Source organism: Podarcis pityusensis, assembly GCF_964106645.2.
Source record: "Podarcis pityusensis genome assembly, chromosome: 2".
NCBI lineage: Eukaryota > Metazoa > Chordata > Lepidosauria > Squamata > Lacertidae > Podarcis > Podarcis pityusensis.
This window is the reverse complement of record NC_138029.1, coordinates 127,425,909-127,435,404: the sequence shown is the minus strand read 5'-3', so window position 1 is coordinate 127,435,404 and position 9,496 is coordinate 127,425,909. Positions and strand designations below refer to the sequence as shown.

Sequence of the window (9,496 nt, the reverse complement as noted above, 5' to 3'; positions counted from 1 at the left end):
CGCCCTCAGCAAGGGAGGGGGCAGGTGTAAAGTTGAAATAATAATAATAATAATAATAATAATAATAATAATAATAATAATGCCACCAATCTAGCTGGACAACTTACAGTGCACATAAAAACATCAAACATTTAAAACCTCCTGATACAGGGCTGCCTTCAGACGTCTTCTAAAAGGTGTGTAATTCTTTATCTACTTGACATCTTAGAGGTTCCCTGTAACTTTGCTTCTCACAGTGAGGGAACCACCATCAGACGCTCGGAGGCGACTCAGTGTCCGGGCAGAATGATGGGAGTGGAGACACTCCTTCAGGTTTAGGTCTTTGAAGGTCAGCACAAACACTTTGAATTGTGCTTGGAAATGCCAGTGAAGATCCTTTAGGACCAGTGTTATATGGTCCCGGCAGCCGCCCCTTGTCTCCAGTTTAGCTGCCCCAGTCTGGATTAATTGTTGCTTCTGGGTCACCTTCAAAGGTAGCCCCACGGAGAGCACATTGCAGTAGTCCAAGCGGGAGATGACCAGAGGATGCACCACTCTGGGCAGACAGTCTGCGGGCAGGGAGGATCTCAGCCTGCGTACCAGATGGAGTTGGTAACAGCTGGGTGTGATTATGGTGGAATCTCCCCCCCCGGGGGGGGTTTAACAGACATAAAGGAGTGGGCAGAGAGGGTCCCAGCCGGCGTACCAGATGGAGCTGGTAGACAGTGTCAGGAGCCCAGGCTGCCGTCTTGATAACACAGCATGCAAGTCATAATTAGCTAGAAGATTTATTGCAAAACAAACAATGTCTCAGACGCTCTATCGGAGCTTCTGTTTCTTTTGATTCAGTTGACCCTTCTGAGGAGTGCTTCCTGGTTCTGCAGAATATCCTGAACCTATGACCCTTATGTTTCTGGGTTTCTTTCCTATCTAATATCTTTCCCATTCATCTACTCCTTGGTGGACAGCTGTGAGTCAAGACTGACTCCCAGGCTGCACACCTGGTCCTTCAGGGGCACAGTTACCCTATTCAGGACCAGGGAGTCCTCCACACCAGCCCGCCTCCTGTCCCCCAAAAACAGTACTTCTGTCGTGTTAGGATTCCACCTCAATCCATTAGCCACCATCCATCCCCAACCGCCTCCGGACACTCACACAGGACCTTCACCACCTTCATTGGTTCCGATTTAAAGGAGAGGCAGAGCTGGGTATCTACATAGTGATGAACACCCAGCCCCAATCCCCCCCCCCCCGCAATGATTTATCCCAGCCGCTTCATATAGATCAGGGGTGGCCAACTCCCAAGACACTGTGATCTACTTTCAGAATTAAAATCTGGCAATGATTTACCCCCCTTATTTGGGTTCAGGTCAAAGTTGTTGAGGAGGAAAGCCCCGTTTTTATACAAATACTTTATTGGGAGGGAAGTTCAGTTTTGGGGGGTCAGGGTTAAAGGCAAGGGTCAAAGGGAAAAAGTCACTCACAATAATATCACTTTGATGAAAACACCCACAGAGAGAAAGCTCCTTCTTCCCTTTCACTGATCAGACAACAAGCGAGGGGGGGCGAGGGGGGCAGGAGTCAGTTTCAAGGACGCTGAGGAAAGGGAGCCAGAGATCGACCCACGATCTACCAAAACCTCGTGGGGATCTACCAGTAGATCACGATCGACCCGTTGGACATCCCTGAGACAGATGTTCTCCTTGAGGGAACCAGCAAAAACCTTTGGCGGAGGACCTCGGCGTTGCGGGTGGAGACGCTTCTTCCGGTCCACAGGGCCAAGGCCGTTTAGGGTTTAAAGATCAGCACCAACACTTTGAATTGTCCTCAGAAACATTTTGGAGATGTAATGAGACTGAGGGATCGTACTGTCATATGTGGTGGATCTGTAAGAAGGTTAAAGGGTATTGGGAAATAATTCATAATGAATTGGAAAAAAAATGTTTAAATGTACTTTTCAATAAAACTACAACAGAGTCCTTTTTGTCGGGGATAACTCAGACGGACATTCCCAGGTGTTGGAAAAACCTATTGAAATATACTTGGAGTTGTGTAGTGATTTCATGCTCTTTATTGCAGCTCGTAAACAGTGAATGAATTTCCCCCCAAAACCTGAGTCTTTATACAGTGGTACCTCGGGTTACATACGCTTCAGGTTACAGACTCCACTAACCTAGAAATAGTGCTTCAGGTTAAGAACTTTGCTTCAGGATGAGAACAGAAATTGTGCTCCGGCAGCGGGGCGGCAGCAGGAGGCCCCATTAGCTTCAAGTTAAGAACAGTTTCAGGTTAAGTACGGACCTCCGGAATGAATTAAGTACTTAATCTGAGGTACCACTGTATACATTATTTACACAATGGGTCCCGTGTGATTGGCTGATTGCTTCCCTCCTGGAGTCTGACTGGGCTGCTCCTGCAGGCCAATTGGTTGTTGTATTCCAGGATCCTACCTGCCTATTGTTCTAGGATCCAAGCTCAGTACATAACAGCTATTTATGTATGCCGCTACTACTACTACTACTACTACTACTACTACATTTTGTTAGCCCCAAAATGGAAAATGAGCTAAGTCGCGACTAAAGAAGAATGGCAACTTAAACTGATGGAATATGCACAGCTTGTGGACCTAACAAATAGAATAAAAGAATAAGAAGAACATACGTTTAAAGAAGTTTGGGAAATGTTTATTGAATATATGGAGGGAAATTGTGTTTATTTGAAAATGTGGGCAGCATTAAGATAACTTCTTTTTTAAAAAATCTTTTTGTTTATTGAAAGAATTTTAGCATTGTCAAACATTCAAATTACCGTATTTTTCGCCCCATAGGACGCACTTTTTCCCCTCCAAAAATGAAGGGGAAATGTCTGTGCATCCTATGGGGCGAATGCAGGCTTTCGCTGAAGCCTGGAGAGCGAGAGGCATCGGTGCGCACCGACCCCTCTCGCTCTCCAGGCTTCAGGAAGCTATCCGCAAGCCTTGCAAGCCCGGCGGGAGTTCCTGCGGGCTCACAAGGCTTGCGGGCAGCAGCCTGCAGCCCCGTGTCCGCAAGCCTTGCGCGCCTGGCGGGAGGTCCTGCCGGGCGCGCGAGGCTTGGGGCGGCAGCTTGCCGCCCGAAGCACGCGGAGCCCTCCAGAGGGCTCCCCGTGCTTCGGGTGAGTGTCCGCAAGCCTTGCGCACCCAGCAGGAGGTCCCGCCGGGCGCGGGAGGCTTGGGGCGACAGCCTGCAGCCCAAAGCACGCGGAGCCCTCTGGAGGGTGCCCCGTGCTTCGGGCAGGTGTGCGCAAGGCTTGGGGCGGCAGCCGCGGCAGGGGGGGGAATAATTTTTTTTTATTCATTTCCCCCCCCCCCAAAAAACGAGGTGCGTCCTATGGGCCGGTGCGCCCTATAGGACGAAAAATACGGTACATATTATGATTTCAGTTACCACCCCTACCCCCGCGACTTCCCCCAACTTCTTTTCCTGGATTATAATGTATTTATTTCTTCTGCTTATACTTTTATATACTAAAATTAGAGTTGTATCATCTATCTGGACTTAACATTTTTACTTCATATTTATATTTTCTGTTTATGTTTGTCCATTGTAAGTGTATTACTCAAATCCTGCGAGTTCATTTCAATGCATTGTTTCTGTATGTGCATTGTAAAAGGTTCCCAATCTTTTAAAAAGTCATTATTATCTTTATCTTTGAGCCTCTCAGTTAACTTTGCCGTTTCAGCGTATTCCATCAACTTTTCTTGCCATTGTTCTTTTGTTGGTATTTCGTCGCTTTTCCATCTTTGTGCTAGTAGAATTCTGGCCGCTGTTGTCACATAAATAAATATTTTTTTCTTATCTTTTGGTACATCTTGATTGACATTGCCTCTGTTGGGGCTACCCACCAGGGAGTTTTTTGCTCTAATAACTCTTTATATTTTCCCCATACTTTTATCAATGCTTTCCTAATTATATGATTATTAAATCCTTTATGTATCTTCCATTTGTTGTACCATAAACACGCAAGTCAACCAAATCTGTTATCATGTCCTTCCAAATCTAATAGATCAGTGTTTTCTAATTTAATCCAAGCCCGGATCCAAGTAATGCAGCTTGCTCATAATACAATTTTAAATCTGGAAGAGAGAGTCCTCCTCTATCCTTAACCTCTGTTAGTATTTTATCCTCGGTTTCTTCCCTTTTCAGATAAATTTGGATATATCTTTTTGCCACTTCTTAAAGGAAACGGCATCACTTATTACCGGTATTGTTTGGAATAAAAACAGCATTTTTTGCAATACATTTATCTTGACTGCTGTTATTCTTCCTAATAAGGAGAGATTCATTCTTCCCCGTACTTCTAGATTCCTTTTTATCTCATTCCAACGTTTTTCATAATTGTCTTTGTAAATATTGATATTTCTGCTTGTGAGACAAATGCCTAAATATTTAACTTTTTTGTGGGTTTCTGTTTCTGTAACTTGAGAAATTCTTTTTTGTCTACTTCTTTTAAATTTTTAACTAATAATTTGGTTTCACTTTTATTTAGTTTGAATCCTGCTACTTGCCCAAACTCCTGGATTTTTTCTATAACTTTTGGAAGAGACTCTTTAGGCTCTTCTGCCATAATTACAAGATTGCCTGCATAGCCTTTCAATTTATATGATTTTTTCCCTATTTTAATTCCTTTAATATTTTCATCTGCCCTGATATTTCTCACTAGGACTTCTAAGACCAATATAAATAATAAAGGTGGTAACGGAAGCATTAAGATAACTTCAGCAGTGTAAATAAGTTTTAATGGATGCAATAATGGAATACTGAATGGTTTAGTTTATATAAAATACGCATTGTGCAAAGTGAACCATGGAAAGAGAGGAAGGGAAGTCATTGATATTTTAAGGTTGCTGAAAATGTAAAGCAGATATATAATAATATATATATGTGTGTGTGCACGCGCACTCAGAAACATACTGGGAGCCAGTGAAGATCCTTTAGGTATGTGTTGTTGTTTAGTCGTGTCCGCCTCTTCGTGACTCCCTGGACCAGAGCACGCCAGGCACTCCTGTCTTCCACTGCCTCCCGCAGTTTGGTCACTCATGCTGGTAGCTTCGAGAACACTGTCCAGCCATCGCGTCCTCTGTCGTCCCCTTCTCCTTGTGCCCTCCATCTTTCCCAACATCAGGGTCTTTTCCAGGGAGTCTTCTCTTCTCATGAGGTGGCCAAAGTCTTGGAGCCTCAGCTTCAGGATCTGTCCTTCCAGTGAGCATTCAGGGCTGATTTCCTTAACAATGGAGAGGTTTGATCTTCTTGCAGTCCATGGGACTCTCAAGAGTCTCCTCCAGCACCATAATTCAAAAGCATCAATTCTTCGGGGATCAGCCTTCTTGATGGTCCAGCTCTCACTTCCATACATCACTACAGGGAAAACATAGCTTTAACTATATGGACCTTTGTCAGCACCTTTCTGTATACTAGGCCTAATTAGCTCTCCTTGGCATGCAGAGAAGCCTCTTGGCAGCCACATCACATACCTCCATCAATCACTCTCTGGCAGGGCTCCCGGACAAACAGCTCCCACAGCAAACAGCCCACAGCGTCTGGGCCCAGGACCGATAATGGAACACTCTTGCAGGCCCCACGCCTCCTCTGGCACTGGAACAGCTACGCAGCATTCCCAGGAAGGGGTCCTTGTGTTCTGGGACTCACAGCTGCTCTCTTGTGAGCGCCCAGTATAGCAGAGTAAAAGCAGCGCAGACAGAGTTGAGGAGGTACCTGGGCATACCTACTTTATTTCTACTAATTACAGATTAAAAACATAACAAACACATATGAGAGGAGCAGTCCTCATACAGACATCCTGTCTTGTCGCAAGGCAGAGCAGAAAGAAAAAGTACAATCGTACCAGAGATGGAATTCACACAGACTGGCTTCCTTTTTCACGGAACAGAAAGTAAACAAGAATCAGGTGGTCCTTGCAATGGGAGGAGTGAAATGCTAACACAGGAATGTATAGTTTATTCTGAGACAGGCTGAATTGTATAGTAGTGAAGAGCTCACACGAGCCTGCAACCAGCTATCTGCTGTGCATGTAAAAAGGGAACGTAACTCTGCTAAGTAAAGGAACTTCCTAGCACAAGTTAGGAAGGATATTAATAAACAATATAGCCTCTCCTGCCACCCAGAACATTCCCACACGTATGCTAAGGAAAGGACGACCGTTTGGGGGCTCGCCTGAACATTCCTCAAGTCACCCCAGGATGCCACAGCACACTGGTTGAGAATCAATAGGTATGCGTGTTTCTCATATATTGTATATATTGGTATATTGCTTCCTTCTACAGTGGTACCTCGGGTTACATATGCTTCAGGTTACAGACTCCGCTAACCCAGAAATATTACCTCGGGTTAAGAACTTTGCTTCAGGACGAGAACAGAAATCGTGCTCCGGCGGCGCGGCAGCAGCAGGAGGCCCCATTAGCTAAAGTGGTGCTTCAGGTTAAGAACAGTTTCAGGTTAAGAACAGACCTCCGGAACGAATTAAGTTCTTAACCCGAGGTACCACTGTAAACATTTTGGTGCCTTTTTATTTTTCCTCCCCCCCCCCCTTATAATTGAAAACTTCTCAATAAAATATTAATACAAAAGAAGCCAGACATCTTTTGGGATATCATCCAAACATTCCATTTGTGTGGGCACCCTGGATTTATATAGTTGTTGGAATATACAGTGGTGCCTCGCAAGACGAAATTAATCCGTTCCGCGAGTCTCTTCGTCTAGCGGTTTTTTCGTCTTGCGAAGCAACCCTATTAGCGGCTTAGCGGATTAGCACTATTAGCGGTTTAGCGGCTATTAAAGGCTTAGCGGCTAAAAGGCTATTAGCGGCTTAGCGGCTTAGAAAAAGGGGGGGGAGCGAAAAAAATCTCAAGACTCGCAAGACATTTTCGTCCTGCGAAGCAAGCCCATAGGGAAATTCGTCCTGTGAAGCGCATTGAAAAATGGAAAACCCTTTCGTCTAGTGGGTTTTTCGTCTTGCGAGGCATTCGTCTTGCGGGGCACCACTGTAGTTATCAAACATAATCCCTGAAAAATTGCCTGAGTAACCCTTGTTTTCCCCATCCCCCTTGAGCTCCCAAGTAACCCTGAGCACCAAGAGGAACCTGCTGAGGTGGGGACCTCTGGCCCTCCAGGTGTGGATGGACTCCAAATACATCCGCCCAAGCAGGCATGGCCAATGGGCAAGGATGATGGGAGTTGTAGTACATCTGTGTCTGGTGCGATGCACATTCTCCCTTTTCCTCCTCCTCTGAAAATGCTAAATATCTGCATTTCATTTTGTTTTTCCTGCATGATCTTTAACATCTTCTTGATACAGTCCAACCAACTGTGTAACAAGTAAAACAGAAGTGTTATTTACATCATAGTAAAGGTAAAGGGACCCCTGACCATTAGGTCCAGTCGTGACCGACGCTGGGGTTGCGGCGCTCATCTCGCTTTATTGGCCGAGGGAGCCGGCATACAGCTTCCAGGTCATGTGGCCAGCATGACTAAGCCGCTTCTGGCGAACCAGAGCAGCGCACGGAAACGCCGTTTACCTTCCCGCCGGAGTGGTACCTCTTTATCTACTTGCACTTTGACATGCTTTCAAACTACTAGGTTGGCAGGAGCAGGGACCGAGCAACGGGACCTCATCCCGTCGTGTGGATTCGAACCGCCGACCTTCTGATCGGCAAGCCCTAGGCTCTGTGGTTTAACCCACAGCGCCACCCGCGTCCCTTATTTACATCATATGACATTGTAAAAGTTTTCAAAAATATTCATCTTTTGAAGCAAAGACAACAAAGGATCTGGTGGGCCTTTAAAGGCCAATAAATGTATTAGTGCCTAAGGTTTTGTGGGTTGCAGGCTGAGGATATGGACTCTGGACGAGGAAAGCTCACGCCACCATTATCCTGTGAGTCTCCTTGCAGATTTTCTGTAGTTCTTCTGGAATTTATATCGCAATATCAGCTCATGAGAAGTTGTCCACATGAGCCGGAAAGCTGCCTTGCTCCCTCGGCCTGAAAGCGGAGATGAGCACCACACGCCATAGTCGAATTCAGCTGGACTTAACTGCCCAGGGGTCCTGTACCTTTTACCTGCATATAAACCCTGAATGCAGTTCTATAGCATCCTTTGCCCCTATTTCTGGGTTGTTGTACATCATCGTCAGCTTCGATAAGCCACGCAGCGGAAATAAGAGCTAACACCGGAAGCCTGAGAGAGGGAACCTCTCCTATCCCAGGTGGACCAATGGTTTCATTTGGTATAATGCAGCGTCCTGCGACTCTGAGGCAACAGCTGACCTGAACCATGTAGGGGGTGGGGGTAGTGGACCCCCCTTTCCAGGGACCCCTCTGTCGAAGAACTTGGAGGAGTAGCATATTCATCGCCAGGAGGGAGAAACCAAGTGCAATAAACTAAAATCTGCCCTTATTGCCTTATGCCCTTCTAGAGTCCTTTGTAGGTTCTCCATCGGTCAGAGAGAATAACAGAGGTAAACCAGGATGGAGACGACTCTCCAAAAGGCCACGTCTCTCTCTCTCTGTCTCCCCACTGCCAATGTCCCACTGGGGGAAATGGGGGGACGTGTTGCAGGGGAGCCAGACCTGCCGGTCTTTCCCTGGGAAGCAGAACTGGCACCGCTGCCTGACCTGCATTGCAGGATCCGGGTGCGAGTCAGGAGGGGGTCTCACCCTCATAGCGGGGAGCTGAATGGGGGGGGGGGACAACTGCTCTGCCAATGAGTTGCTCCCCCCGTTAGCAAAACTCAAGTTCAAACACCAGCCCCTATTTTAAAAAGGCCCCCATAATGACGACACTGGACTACCCTTTAGGGTTGTTGCATGTCAAAGTGCAAGTAGATAAATAGGTACCGCTCCAGCGGGAAGGTAGACGGTATTTCCGTGCGCTGCTCTGGTTTCGCCAGAAGTGGCTTAGTCCTGCTGGCCACATGACCCGAAAGCTGTATGCCGGCTCCCTCGGCCTTTAAAACGAGATGAGCGCCGCAACCCCAGAGTCGGCCACGACTGGACCTAATGGTCAGGGGTCCCTTGACCTTCACTTTAAGTTACTGTTCCAGGCCCCAAACCCGTGTCAGGATGCCAGAGATTATCACTCAGGCAGAGGGGCTGCTGAATACCTGGCCTCCCGCTTTAGGCATCATGGCCGCCCCCGCTCATGGCCCAAGCTCCCCCCTTGGTTGCCATTTCCTTCCCCAACAGAACAATGGTGGGCAGTTTGTGGTGTCGGGGCTTCATGTGGGGCTTTGAGGAGACACTGTGTGTGTGAATGAAGGGGGGGGACACTGCCTGCTGGAGGGGCAAACCCCCCCCCCAATCATTCTAAAAAATTATGTAACATCGGCAAGGGATTAAAAGAGATGAAGGGGGGACTTTTTCCCAGTTGGGGGGGGGGTCTCCTTCCCTGCCGCCTCCGGGGATCGAACCCGGGACTTTTTCAGGAGAGAAACAGGAAAACGGAGCTGGTTTGGAAGGAGG

General features: G+C 47.0%; 1 long non-coding RNA gene across 1 annotated transcript; it reads right to left on the bottom strand.

The window, feature by feature from the left end:
* Positions 1-4,730: 4,730 nt before the first annotated feature.
* Positions 4,731-8,863, bottom strand: LOC308466312. Its single transcript, XR_013980719.1, has 2 exons — positions 5,492-8,863; positions 4,731-5,375 (listed from the first exon to the last, which is right to left on the bottom strand). It is a non-coding gene; the product is annotated as an uncharacterized lncRNA (long non-coding RNA).
* Positions 8,864-9,496: the final 633 nt, after the last annotated feature.